This window comes from Peromyscus californicus, unplaced genomic scaffold, assembly GCF_007827085.1.
Source record: "Peromyscus californicus insignis strain IS unplaced genomic scaffold, ASM782708v3 Scaffold_6__1_contigs__length_162567912, whole genome shotgun sequence".
In the NCBI taxonomy this organism is placed as follows: Eukaryota; Metazoa; Chordata; class Mammalia; order Rodentia; family Cricetidae; genus Peromyscus; species Peromyscus californicus.
In genome coordinates this window covers 142,439,064-142,452,558 of record NW_026294584.1, presented here as the reverse complement: position 1 = coordinate 142,452,558, position 13,495 = coordinate 142,439,064, and positions in this window count along the sequence as shown.

Sequence of the window (13,495 nt, the reverse complement as noted above, 5' to 3'; positions counted from 1 at the left end):
GCTTGGCGGTCTTCTTCCTTTATCCCTTTCTATTCAGCCCAGGACTCCATGCCATGGGATGGCGCCACCCATATCATCTCGGTTCTTCTTTCCTCAGTTAACACCTCTCTGGAAACACCCTCACATGCTGTCTTAGTCACTATTCTATTGCTGAGAAGAGACACCATGGCTCCAACAACTATTTAAAGAGAAAACATATAATGATGGGCTTGCATATAGTCCAGGTTTAGCCCATTATCAGAATGCTGGGGAGCATGACAGCATGCAGTCAGGCAGTGGAGTAGTAGCTGAGAGCTACATTCTGATCTGCAGGCAGAGAGAGAGACTGGGCCTGGCATGGGCTTTTGAAACTTCAAAGCCCCGCCCCCAGTGACATACTTCCTCCAACAAGGCCATACCTCCTAATCCTTTTAATCCTTTCAAATAATGCCACTCACTGGTGACTAAGCATTCAAATATATGGGCCTCTGGGGGCCATTACTATTAAAACAAGCACACACATGCCCAGAGCTGTGTCCCCTAGATGACTCCTTATCTAGTAAATTGACAATGAAGATTCTCTTTCTCTCTCTTTCTGTGTGTCTCTGTGTGTGTGTGTGTGTGTGTGTGTGTGTGTGTGTGTGTGTGTGTGTCTGTGTGTCTGTGTGTGTCTGTGTGTGTCTGTGTGTGTATGCTGGGATGAAGCCTAGGACCTCACACATACTAAACACATGCTCTTCAACCAAACTACAACCCTAGGCTTATTGATGATTCTAGACTTGTGCTGTGCCATATGGTTATTGAATATTTAAGATCCAGCTCACCTGAAATGAGATCTGCTTTAACAATCCACCTTGCATTGGAAAACAATATAGAAAACACGGTGAGAAATCTCAATTATTTCTATGTCAATTACATTGTTGGATATGAATAATATTTTGGGTCTGTCTGGTTGAACAAAATACCTTATAAATTAATTTCATTTTGCTTTTTCACATGACACCTATATTTTATTTTATTTGTTTGTTTATATATTTAGGTTTATTGAAGGTCTGACTATGTACTTCTATAGCCACGGATAGCCTAGAACTCATTTTCTACACAGTGCTCACCTTGAAAGTGTGCTGATCTTCCTGTCTCTGCATTTGGGGATTATAGATGTGCACCAGCATGCCCTGCCCATCTGTTTTGTTACTTTTGTCATTGATAGAGTCCAGGGTCCCACGGACACTGAGTATGTGCTTCACCACTGAGATGTGTCCATGATCCTCACTGCTAAAAAGTTTGAACCTACATGTGAGACTCCATTGTATTTCTATTGAACAACCACTGGTTTGCACAGGTGACGTAGCTTGCTCCTCTGACCTGTGTGATCTAATTCCAGGGTCTCTTAGTGTGGTGGTATTGTGTTCCCAAAAAATATTGTGCACCCTAATAAACTTATCTGGGATCGGAGACAGAACAGCCACAATATTAAACATAGAGGATAGGCAGTGGTAGCACATGACTTTAATCCTAGCATTCCAGAGGCAGAAATCCATCTGTTCAAGGATACAGCCAAGCATGGTGATTCACACCTTTAACCCCAGAAAGCGAGCCTTTAATCCCAGGGAGTGATGGTAGAAAGCAGAAAGGTATATAAATTGTGAGAACCAGCAACTAGAAGCATTTGGCTGGTTAAGTATTTGGCTGGTTAAGCTTTTAGGTTTTGAGCAGCACAGTTCAGCTGAGAGCCATTTGGATATGAGGACACAGTCTTCCAGTCTGAGGAAACAAGATCAGCTGAGAAGTTGGCCAGGTGAGGTTAGCTGTGGCTTGTTCTGTCTCTCTGATCTTCCAGTGTTCACCCCAATAACTGGCTTCGGGTTTGATTTTATTAATAAGACCTTTTAAGATTCATGCTACATCTTAGTGCTATCAGGAAGTTCTTTATGTCTAATCTAAATCCCTACAGGGGTGTGTGTGTGTGTGTGTGTGTGTGTGTGTGTGTGTGTGTGTTTATATAATAAGACAGTGTCTCACTAACCCAGGATGACCTCAAATTCACTCTATAGCCAAGGATGACCTTGAACTTCTGATTCTCCTTGCCTCTAATTCACTGCAGCTATATTCTAAGTACCTGGCCTCTTGTTCAAACCACAGAAGAGCTTTTTTGGGGGAGTTGATTTGGTTTGGTTTGGTTTTTTGAGTCAAGGTTTCTCTGTGTAGCTCTGATTGTCCTGGAACTCACTCTGTAGACCAGGCTGGCCTCGAACTCACAGAGATTGTCCTGCCTCTGACTCTCAAGTGCTAGGATTAAAGGCGTGTGCCACCACCACCCAGCCACAAAAGAGATTTAAAGGCACTTTTTGCTTTTAAATATCTTCACACCCTTTCTATATTCATTTCTTAGTGCTGAATAGTACAATTCTTGTTTCTGCTCATAGGATAAATTGAGCCTGTGGGCTCAGTGAACCAGCACCCCACCCACCCCCGACATGTACTCTGCCACATAAGGAAATTCCCAGACTATTCTAGGTGCAATGGGTTATTCAGAGCTGAACAGACAGCTCCCTTGAGCCACTGAAAGGTTGAGGGCGGCCAGCTCTATTTCAGGCTTTCTCCTCTGGGCCTGTCAGATCTGCTGAAGGCATGAATGATGTGGCTTGTGAAAATTCTCCTGCCCAGCAAGGGTCCCAGGAACCAGTGACAATTTTAAAATCTTGAAAGGAGAAGACACTGCCCTGCTTCCACACTAGAAGAAAGATCTTCCAAAGACAACCAGGTCAAGCTTATGTTTGGTATTAGTGACTCTGGCCTGATCCTTCCACTTTGTGGATGGCAAAGCCAGGGTCCAAAAAGGAGGTGCTGTAATATGAATTGCTAAATGGTCTCATAAATAAAAAACCTGGAGCCAGATACTGGGGTGAAAACCGAGAGATCAGAGGAATACTAACCCATGCCAAGTTGAATCTCAGAGATCAACTGATACTACAGAAAATCACTCAAGGCCTCTTCTGTCTTCCTCTTTTCCCTACTCCCCTGGGACTTATTCTGACTATGCTCCCTAGAAGTTGCAATGATTAGGATGAATTAAGTAAGTCCTTAGGATAGAGCCTCTGTGACTGTATCCTGCTCTCTCTCTCTCTCTCTCTCTCCTCTCTCTCTCTCTCTCTCTCTCTCTCTCACACACACACACACACACACACACACACACACACACACACACACACACTGTATGTGTCTGCACATATACATGCACACACACATACACACACACACACACACACACACACACACACAGAGAGAGAGAGAGAGAGAGAGAGAGAGAGAGAGAGAGAGAGAGATATGAATTCCCATGATATGCTGTAGCCAAGGGAAGAGGAGGACTCTTGAGAGCCTGCTCCAGGCTGTTTGGATTTCCAGCCTTAAAAACTGCAGGGTGAATAAACTTCTCTTTATGAGGTTGTCTGCCTCAGGTGCTTCACTGTAGTAATGAAAACCTGACTAATACACTTTCCCAACTTTATCCTGTTTGTCTAGTGTTTGCTTGCTTGTTTTTTGTTTGCTTATTTCTTCAAGAAAAGATCAAACTCTGTATCATAAGGTGGCTTTGAACTCACGAGGTTGCCCAAGTTGACTTCAAATTCGTGGCAATTCTCCTGCCTCAGCCTCCTGAGCAGCTGGGACTATAGGCACTGTAGTGTACCAGAACAATTTCCTAATCGTAATCTTGTGAATGTTCTGGAAGTGTGTCAAAATTACGTGGTTCCTTCCAAGTATTGTGGGCCTCCAGGCTTCGGCAAAGACTCCTTCCTGCCTTGCTTTCCCCCAGCTTCAGTGGTCTCTCACTCCTTCCAACCCCTTCTGTTTATCAACTTCTTCTGTTCCTCCTTACGTAAGTTTTGGGCCTGCTTCAGCATTCATGGACACGACCTTTCTTTTTTGTTGCATGCAAGCTGAAGAAGTCACTGGCTGTTATGTAGCAACCACATCATGATGCCTCCATCAGTGTTCAGTGAACACCCGAAAACATGCGGATGTCCTAAGGGAAGCTACGCAGACAAGTTCAGACTGACAGTATGTAGTAGCATCATCAACAAACACGGAGGTCTCTGTGAGGCTCCATCCCTGGGCCTGCAGAGGGGCTGTTGGTGCAGGACTGACATGGGAGGGGCAACCTCTTTCCTGAGTAGTCCGAGTAGTTAGTAAGAAGTTAGTAGACCGGTAATAACTGGGCAGTTCCTGTAAAGTTGTCCAAGCCCAGAACAGCAGCTTCACCCGGGGAACTTGCCAGAAACAGGACTCTTAGCCCCACCAGACCTAACCAGCCAGAACGTCTGGGTAGAATCCAGCAGTTTGTGTATTAATGAGTTCTCTAGGAAATTTAGACACCCCATATAGCTTAAGAACCATGTCCTTCAGGACTCTGCCTCCAGGAGAAGCCTAGAGAGCTTTTTATTGTTTTTAGGTCGTGATTTTTTTTTTTTTTTTAAGAGTCTTGCTGTTTCAATGGATGGCCTGGAGTTCACTGTGTTGCCCAGTCTAGCCTGGAATTCACAATTCTGCTTCGGCCTCCTGAGTGCTAGGATTACAGTCTGGTCCTTCTACCCTCCCAACCAGCCCCCAGGAGCTCTCCATTGCCATAGATTGCAGTACCCACCAGATCTGATCTTCCCTCAGGCAGGCCTGCAGCAGCTCAGAAATCTGAGCTTGCATGCTGCCTGGTTCATGGGACCAAGGCTAGAGGCTTAGAAGGGATTGCTGGCTCGGGAGGCTCCCTGTGCAGCTGTTGGCATTCAGCAGGGCACCATCGGTTTCAGGGTGTGGCATGCTAGGTGTATGCAGAGAGACAGGCTCCATCCTCCCAGCCCTTCCTCCTCTCAGAGCTCCAGGCAGACCCTGTTGCTGGAGCCCTCACCCCTGAAATCCCCTCCCCACTACCTCACCAAAGACTTTCAAGAACTCTATATTTATCAGTACATGGGGACAAAAGTTGGGGTGTCTATGGTTAACAGCTGGCTATATGGCAGGCTGAGCTGGGCATTGTCTTCTTTAAGACCTCAGACCCAGGAGAAGAATGGGTTCCATTGTCCCCCAGGTCTCTCCAAAGCCCACGGGGTGCAGGAGTTTCAGGAGGCCTGCTTCCACATCCTTGGCTGCCCAGTGGACAAGAGGATCCTGATCATGCAGTAGGCACTTGTCCAGCAGGGAAGACACTGGCCCAGAGAGGACAATTTGGGGGTGGGGATGTGAGGCAGACGGCCTCACTGAGGCTAGGAGTCTTCGGCTTTGGGGGAGGTGAGGGGTCTGGGTCTGCCAAGGTAGAGATCTAAAGCACTTTCTGCTCTCCCATACTCTAAGGACAGAGAGTAGGAAAATTGCTCTCAAAGCCCTAGTAGTATACGTATAATCCCAGCATAGACATGGGAGCCTGAAGATGGAGGATCACTTGTTTCAGGCCAACCTGAACTACACAGTGAGCTGCTGTTGAAAGAGGAGAGTAGCTGGGCGGTGGTGGCGCACGCCTTTAATCCCAGCACTCGGGAGGCAGAGGCAGGTGGATCTCTGTGAGTTCGAGGCCAGCCTGGTCTACTGTGCGAGATCCAGGAAAGGCGCAAAGCTACACAGAGAAACCCTGTCTCGAAAAAAAAAAAAAAAAGAAAGAGGAGAGTAGGGGAGAGTGGAAGAAAGAAGCAGGGTCAGGGGAGATGGTATATTATGCCATAGTTTTGGTTACTCAAAAACATGGTACTAGGCCAGCAAGATGGCTCAGTGACAAAATCTCTTGCTGCCAACTCTAATGACCTGAGTTCATTCTCCAGGGGCCTCATGGTGGAAGGAGAGAACTGACTCCAAAGTTGTCTTCTGACCGCACACACACAAATAGGGTTTAAAATCAAAACACAGAGCTGACAGCTGTTCACTCTGGTGAGAACTTGGTCTGTCACATGGCTGATACACTCCGTCGGGGTCACATGCCTGAGAACAGACGATACGGAGGCCAGAGGGCGGTGTGGGCTAGTCCTGCTCCTTTATAACAGCTTGCTTTCTAGAGACTAACTGATTCACTTTGTGAGACCAGCATTCGTTCATTCTGTGGGCAGGGGCTGTGCCCACAACCTAATAGCCCCCTGTAGCTGTAAGTTTTCTCAGGTCCCACCCAGCCCCACGGTCCCTCAGCCGCTTATAAAATAATCATTCAGAGGCTTACTATTAATTACCAATTGTATGGCCTATGGCAGGCTTTTTGATAGCTAGCTCTTATAACTTAACCCATTTCTATTAATCTATAAGTTGCCATGTGGCCGTGGCATTACCAGTTTGCTGGCATCTTGTTGCTCCTTCTGTGGCACCTTGCGTCTCCCCCTCCTCTCCTTTCTTCTCTCCATATATCTGCTTGGACTTCCCACCTGCCTCTAAGCTGCCTTGTTATAGGCCAATGCAACTTTACTTATTAACCAACCAGAGCAACACATATTCACATATACAGAAAGACATCCCACAGCAGCCCCCCATTATGCCCTACCTCTTAAAGGCTCTCCCACCCCTCACAATGCTACACTGGGGACAAAACTTCCAAAACAAAACTCTTGAGAGACTCACTCAGACCAAATCTAAAACCTAGCAAGCCATGTATGACCTTTTGTGTCTGGTTGCCTTCACTTAACATGTTTTTATTTATTTACCAAACATGTGATTGCGAGGAGCTGAATGGCTATGGGGTTCACCAGGTCTGCAGGCCTTTCTGAGACTAAATCAGGCTGAGTCAAACTCACAGTTTGCTCTTGCCTCCTGGGTGCTGGAATTGAAGGCATGCAACACACGCCTGGCTTTTAAACTTCCCAGCTGAAGCTGCTGGATCCCTTGCTCTTTTTCTAAGGCTGCCCATTGCCATGTGGATGACTTCCATGCATGTCTTCTCCTTCCTCCCAGCAGCTTGGTGATTTACAGCTTGCCTGCTTTAAGCTTTCCTTTTAAACACTAGTAAATTATCCTTGAACTTAAAAAACATTTTTTTTTTTGTTTTTTGTTTTTCAAGACAGTGTTTCTCTGTGTAGCTCTAGCTGTCCTGGAACTCACTCTGTAGACCAGGCTGGCCTTGAACTCACAGAGATCCACCTGCCTCTGCCTCTCGAGTGCTGGGATTAAAGAGGCATGCGCTCAAAAAAACATTTTTATTGTGGTAAAATACACACAAAATTTACTGTTCTCACCAGTTACTGTGTGAGTCAGGGACATTAACGACACTCACCGTGTTATACTGCCATCACCATTATCCTATTCCAGAATTTCTTCATGGTCCCAACAGGAATTCTGTGCACATTAAACAATAACTCCTGCCCTTTCCCACAAGCCCCTGGTGCCTCTTCTACTTTTTCTGTGAATTTGCCTATCCCAGGGCCTCATATATTACGTAGTCTTTTGTGCCAGGCTTCTTTCACTTGGCATGGTGTTTTCTGGTTGCATCTTCATTACAGTGTCAATCAGTACACCATTCCTTGTTATGAGTAAATAATAGTTACTTTATTCTGTGGATGATGGTGGACAGATTTATGCCAATGCTTGGCAAGAACTTCACTTACATTATTTTCTTTATCCCAATTATTTACAGCCTAGTGTTTTCCATTGTGCAGAAAAAAAAAATTCAGAGGGTGTTGTGGAATAGAATATTTGTTTAACTTTGTAAAGATGTGTTACATTTGTTTGTGTTGCAGAATAATTGTTTAACTATATAAAGGTATATTGCTTTTGTTTATGCTGCATTTGTTTAACTGTGCAAAGATGTGTTGCTGTTTCACCTTGTCTGCCTAAGGCATCTGATTGGTCTAATAAAAAGCTGAATGACCAATAGCTAGGCAGGGGAGGGATAAGAGGGGCTAGCAGGCAGAGAGAGAAGGAGAGCCAGCCAGCCGGTCAGGAGCCAGCCAGCTGGGGGCCAGCCAGCCAGGGGCCAGCTAGCCAGACATGGAGGAAGCAGGAAAGCAGATGGACAGTACATAGATGAGGTAAATGAACCTTGGGGCAGCACATAGATTAATAGAAATGGGATAATTTAAATTTAAAAAGAGCTAGCTAGAAACAAGCCTAAGCTAAGTCCAAGCATTCATAATAAGTATCTGTCATGATTTGGGGCCTGGCAGCCCAAGAAAGCCTGCTACAAGAGGGGAGCAGTTTCTTTCCCACAGGTCTCACAGCTGGTGAGTGGTTGAGTCAGCACTAGCTAAACTCTGTCGTGTCTCAAGTTCCAAGTGCCTTTGGGGCTTTAAAAATAAGTGGAGAAGAGGGGCTTAGAGAGATGGCTCAGCAGTTAAGGGTGCTTGCTGCTCTTCCAGAGGATTCCAGTTCAGTTCTCAGCACCCATATCAGGCAGTTCACAACTGCCTGTAACTCCAGCTCCTCTTCTGGGCTCTTTGGACATCTAAATGCATCATAAGTAAAAATAAAATGTTTTGGGGGGAAAAAGAGAAGTGGAGAGGGATTAGCGGGTTAAAAGACAGAAGGCCAGCCGGAGGCAGGCCACCCACTTGAGGATATGTTACGGGAGGAGGTAAGAGGGGCCCCCACCATCGGATTTCCTTTCCTCCAGCCAGGCACCCTGGCCCTCTCCACCAGGCTTTGGACCTGTGCTGCCTGCACCTCAGTCAGAGAAAACACCTAACGATTGCCTTCTGCCTGCCTCCACTTCAAACCTTGTCTCTGACCCCAGAGTCAATATGCTGAGGCCTTTGGAGTCAACAGTAGCTCAGGTCCAAAGCCCTTAGGCCACTCTCAGCTGATTGCTGCCTTTCTGCAGGGGTCCCTTTGACCACCATGGCCAGCAGAGTAATGATTCTTGGAAGGCAAGAAGGTAGTTCGGTTCAACATAACTCAGTAGCAATTCAAACTTCAGGAGTCTGACCCTGAGTAGTTTATTTTAGGTATATTTAAACACAGCACAATTTGGTGAAAATTTTTCTGGTGCTAATTAACTCAGTCCCCATGTGTACAACAAAGCTTAAGACATGACTACATCAAAACTCTTTGTAAACTACAAGTGACATCTTCCACAAACATGGGCTCCACGGATTGAGAAAAACAAGTTCATGATAAGGGTCTTGGGGAGGATCTGGTATGTCTCAGCAACACAGATAGCATAAAGGTCACAAGGCTATTAACCAGTCTTCTGGGCAGAAAACAGGTTATGTTTCTCCCTTTGAAGAGACAAGCCTGTGTGTTTAACATTCCTGGTTCCCCTAGTGCTTATCTGTGAGCACAAGGACCTCTGTGCCTCCTACACCTTTCACCTTGAATCTCTACTTGTTCCACGCTTGTCTTGCTGAGGAATGGCTGCGTTCCTCAGGCCTAACGCTCCAGCACTATCTGTGACCAAATCCTGCAGGGAGACCTGCGAGCAGTCCTACATCTACTGTATAGTTGCACGACAAACAGTTGGGTTTGGTCTTTGTCCAGATATCAAATAGTCCATGGAGGAGATGGCATTGAGGTTATGTTTTTTGCCTAAGAGGTTTTCTGTCCTCTAACCAAGTCCAGTGTTATTGTGAATTGGTTCTGGGAGTAGAGACAACTTTTTTTTTTGGTAGTGTGATGGGAATTGAACATAGAACCTCACTCTTGTTAGGCAAGCACTCTACCACTGAGCTATATTCCCAGCCTGCACTTCCTTACCCACATTTCTTACCATACTTCTTCCTCACCCCAGCACACACACACACACACACACACACACACACACACACACACACACACCCCTCAACACTCCTTATTCTAATCTTGAGAGCTGGAAATATAGCTGCCCTACCCCCTCTCTCTGCCCCAATCCTCCCACACGACTATGAGTCCGCCAAGGAAAACACAGAACAATTCAGAGCTTCAGTAATGTCTCCAGAAGCCTGAAACAGAGGTGGTATGAGGCTGGAGGATGGTCAAAAGGTTATTCTGTAGAAGCTAGAGTCCTCAGCCTCCTGGGTCTTCTTGCTGAGGAATGTAGGCTGCTGTGTATGTACCCTGAGGCTCTTTTAGACATATCCAGGTCTTCATTTCCAATTTTCCTCTGATGTTTTGGGAGGTCTTGCCTTGGACAGGTAGTGGAGGGGCTTGGCAACCCGGTCCTCTATCAGGGCTTGGTAGTCCTTCACAAGGTCTTTGCTCAGGGGCACAGTGGGCAGCCGAGCCAGTTTCAGGACCTTTTCCTGGTAATGAGGCTGAGGATTGGGACAGGGCCAGCTCCTGCTGAAATTATTGGGAAGTGGGTTGGGTAGGATCTGGTGGCCCCAAGGCTCAAGCCTTCCACCAGTAGATATGCACCGGGACCTGTTGGGAAAGCAGTTCAGAGACAGCAGAGTCAAGGGAGGGTTCCAGGCATGACAGGAAAGGTAGGAAGGGCAGGTGGCGATTCCCATCGGCTGTTTGGGGATCAGGCTATATACCAAATGTCCTGCATTTGAACTGTGTGTTGTGGCATTAGGAGAGCCATACTGTCTAGCTGTACACCTTTCATCCTTGGGACAGCTGTATAGAATACCTCCTAGAATTTCTGTTACTTATTTTTATTGCACATACTAATGTTATTATTTTATGTGTGTGAGCGTCGTGCCTGCATGCTGGCATGTACACCACTTGTTAGCCTGGTGCCGGTAGAAGTTAGAAGGAGGTGTCAGATCCCCTTAGTCTAGAGTTACAGACAGCTGTGGGCTGTCATACAGGTGCTGGGAATTGAACTCCGGTCCTCTGGAAGAGCAGCCAGTGCTCCAGCCCCTCACCTAGATTCTTCTTATAGATGTGTCTGGTGCTAGGGATTGAACCCAGGGCCTTACACATGCTTGGCAAGCACTCCGGCACTCTGAGCTACACCCCAGTCCGATGGCCCACTCTCTGCTTCCTCCTTTCTTCCTTCCATCTCAGTCTGTAGCCCATGCTGGTCTCCAGCTTGAGATCCTCTTGCCTCCTCCTCCTCCAGAGTGCTAAGGTCACAGGTTTCTACCACCGTGTCTGACTCTAGTGCAGGGTTTTATCTAAATTCCAGCCATTCTTCTCATCTCCTCTTTTCTGAGAACGAGGTGCAGATGGAAAGGCCGCTGAAGTCAGCACAGTGTAGCTGGCGACTTCCTCTTGTTTTGGCCTGTAGTATTAAATTGAACAGTAGCAAATTGACTTAAAAACAAAACAACAACATGGTTGAATAGTAGCAGATTTTCTGTGCTTCAACAGGCTTTGTGCCTGGTTCAGCTGATATTCCTGTTCGCTGCTTTGGGTTAATTTGAGGGTCTCTGCTGCAGCTAGCTGCACATGGGAACCATCCCAGAAACGTTTTTGGTTTTGTTGTTTATTGATTACTAATATTAATATTACTACTACTACTATTACTATTATTAGTTCAGAGATGGAACTTTGAACCTCTTGCATGGTAAATAAGAAGCTATGTTCCTGAGCTATGCCCCGACCCTGTGATATTTTGAAAAGTTCCCCAGGAATCTAGCCAAATATGTACAAGACCTTGAGTTTCTATCCAGAGGGCCCTGGGGATTAAGATAGAATCTCATGTAGCCCAGATCCTGTCTAGTTTATGTGGTGCTGGGCATTGAACCCAGGACTTCATGCATGCTAGGTGACCACTTTATCAACTAACTGAGCTATGCACCCACCCACCCTCTTTTTTGAAAGAAGGTCTCATGTAGCCCAGGCTGGCAACAAACTTAGCATGTAGCCAAAGATGGCCTTGAATTCCTGATCCACCTGCCTCAGTCTCTCCCAACTGCCAGGATTATAGGCATGCACCACCATGCCCTACACAATCATGAATCTTTCTGAAGATGCCTGTATGATACACATTAGTTACCAATAGTCTTCATGTATGGACAGCAGAGAAAGCCAGTGTCCTCAAGGTGACTCATTCCAAAAAGTCACCAACTTTGGGTGCTATATTTTAAAAATTGTATGTATATAAACACATATGTGTAAGATATGTGCGTGTGGTATGTGCAGGTGCTGGTGCAGAGACCAGAGAATGCTTATCAGTGCCCTACTCTTTTTCTGCCTTACTCCCTTGAAACGGGCTCTCTCACTGGATCTGAAGCTTAACATTTCAGCTAGGCTAGCTGGCCAATGAGCTCCTAGAGTCTGCCGGTCTCCGTCCCCCAACATTGCTGGGGTTACAAGTATGCATGGTTTCGCCCAGCTTTTTCTGCATGGGTGTGGGGGAGTCAAACTCGGGTTCTTATGCTTGTGCATCAAGTACTCACCCACTGATTCCTCTCCATGTGAGTGCCTGTGTGCGGAGCTGGGGGTGGAACCTGGCCTCATGCATACTAAACAAGTGTCCCACCCCTGAGCTGCACTCACAGGCTTCACTGGTTTTTTGTTTTATTTTTAATTAAAAATCCCTGCCTGGAGGTTGTAGTCAGAAAGTTTCTCCGGTCCCGAGTTCTTCTGGTCCCGCCTGGCCCCATGGACCCTCGGCCACTTATAAAATAATCACACAGAAGCTTATATTATTTACAATTGCATGGCCAATGGCAGGCTTCTGGCTCCCTAGCTCTTATAACATAACCCATTTCTATTAATCTCTGAGTTACCACGTGGCTGTGGCTTACCGGTACTTTTACATCTTGCTGCTTCTGGCGGCGGCTGGCAGCGTCTGCCCCATTCTCCTTTCTTCTCTCCTATCTCTCCTGGATTTTCCCGCCTGGCTCCATCCTGCCCTGCCATAGGCCAATGCAGCTTTATTTATCAACCAGTCAGAGCAACACATATTCACAGAGTACAGAAAGACATCCCACAGCACTTCCCTTTTTCTGTTTAATCAAAAAGGAAGGTTTTAACTGTAATGTAGTAAAATTATATGTAACAAACAGTTATCAAGCAAGTATTAGTTACAATATCTAGTCTATTTGTGTTTGGCAAAATTACAGAAAATATTCTATCACCTCTCCTATATTTGTGAATCTAAAGTTTCATATCTAATTTATCTCTTATCAGCAGGTGGTGGTACACACCTTTAATCTCAGCACTTAGGAGGCAGAGGCAGGCGGATCTCTGTGAGTTTGAGGCCAGCCTGGTCTACAAATTGAGTTCTAGGACAGCCAAGGCTACACAAAGAAATCTTGTCTTGAAAAGCAAAACAAACCCTCAAGCTAGGTATGGTGGCACATACCTTTAATGCTAGTGCTGTTTGTTCCAGGTTAGCCAAGGCTACATAGAGAGACCCTGTCTCAAAAAAAAAAAATTCTCGCCGGGCTGGAGAGATGGCTCAGTGGTCAAGAGAGCTTAGTGCTCTGAGAAGAGCAGAGTTCAGATCCGAGCATCTGTGTCAGGTGGCTCACAAAAGCCTGTCACCCCAGCTCCAAGGATCTGATGCCCCCTTCTGGCCTCCACGAGCATCTACACACACACACACACACACACACACACACACATTCTCCTCTCTCTCTCTCTCTCTCTCTCTCTCTCTCTCTCTCTCTCTCTCTCTCTCAGTTCCCTCTAATATCTGTCTCTGCTGGGACCACTCCAGTGGGGCCTAGCCAGTTCTAGCCCTCTG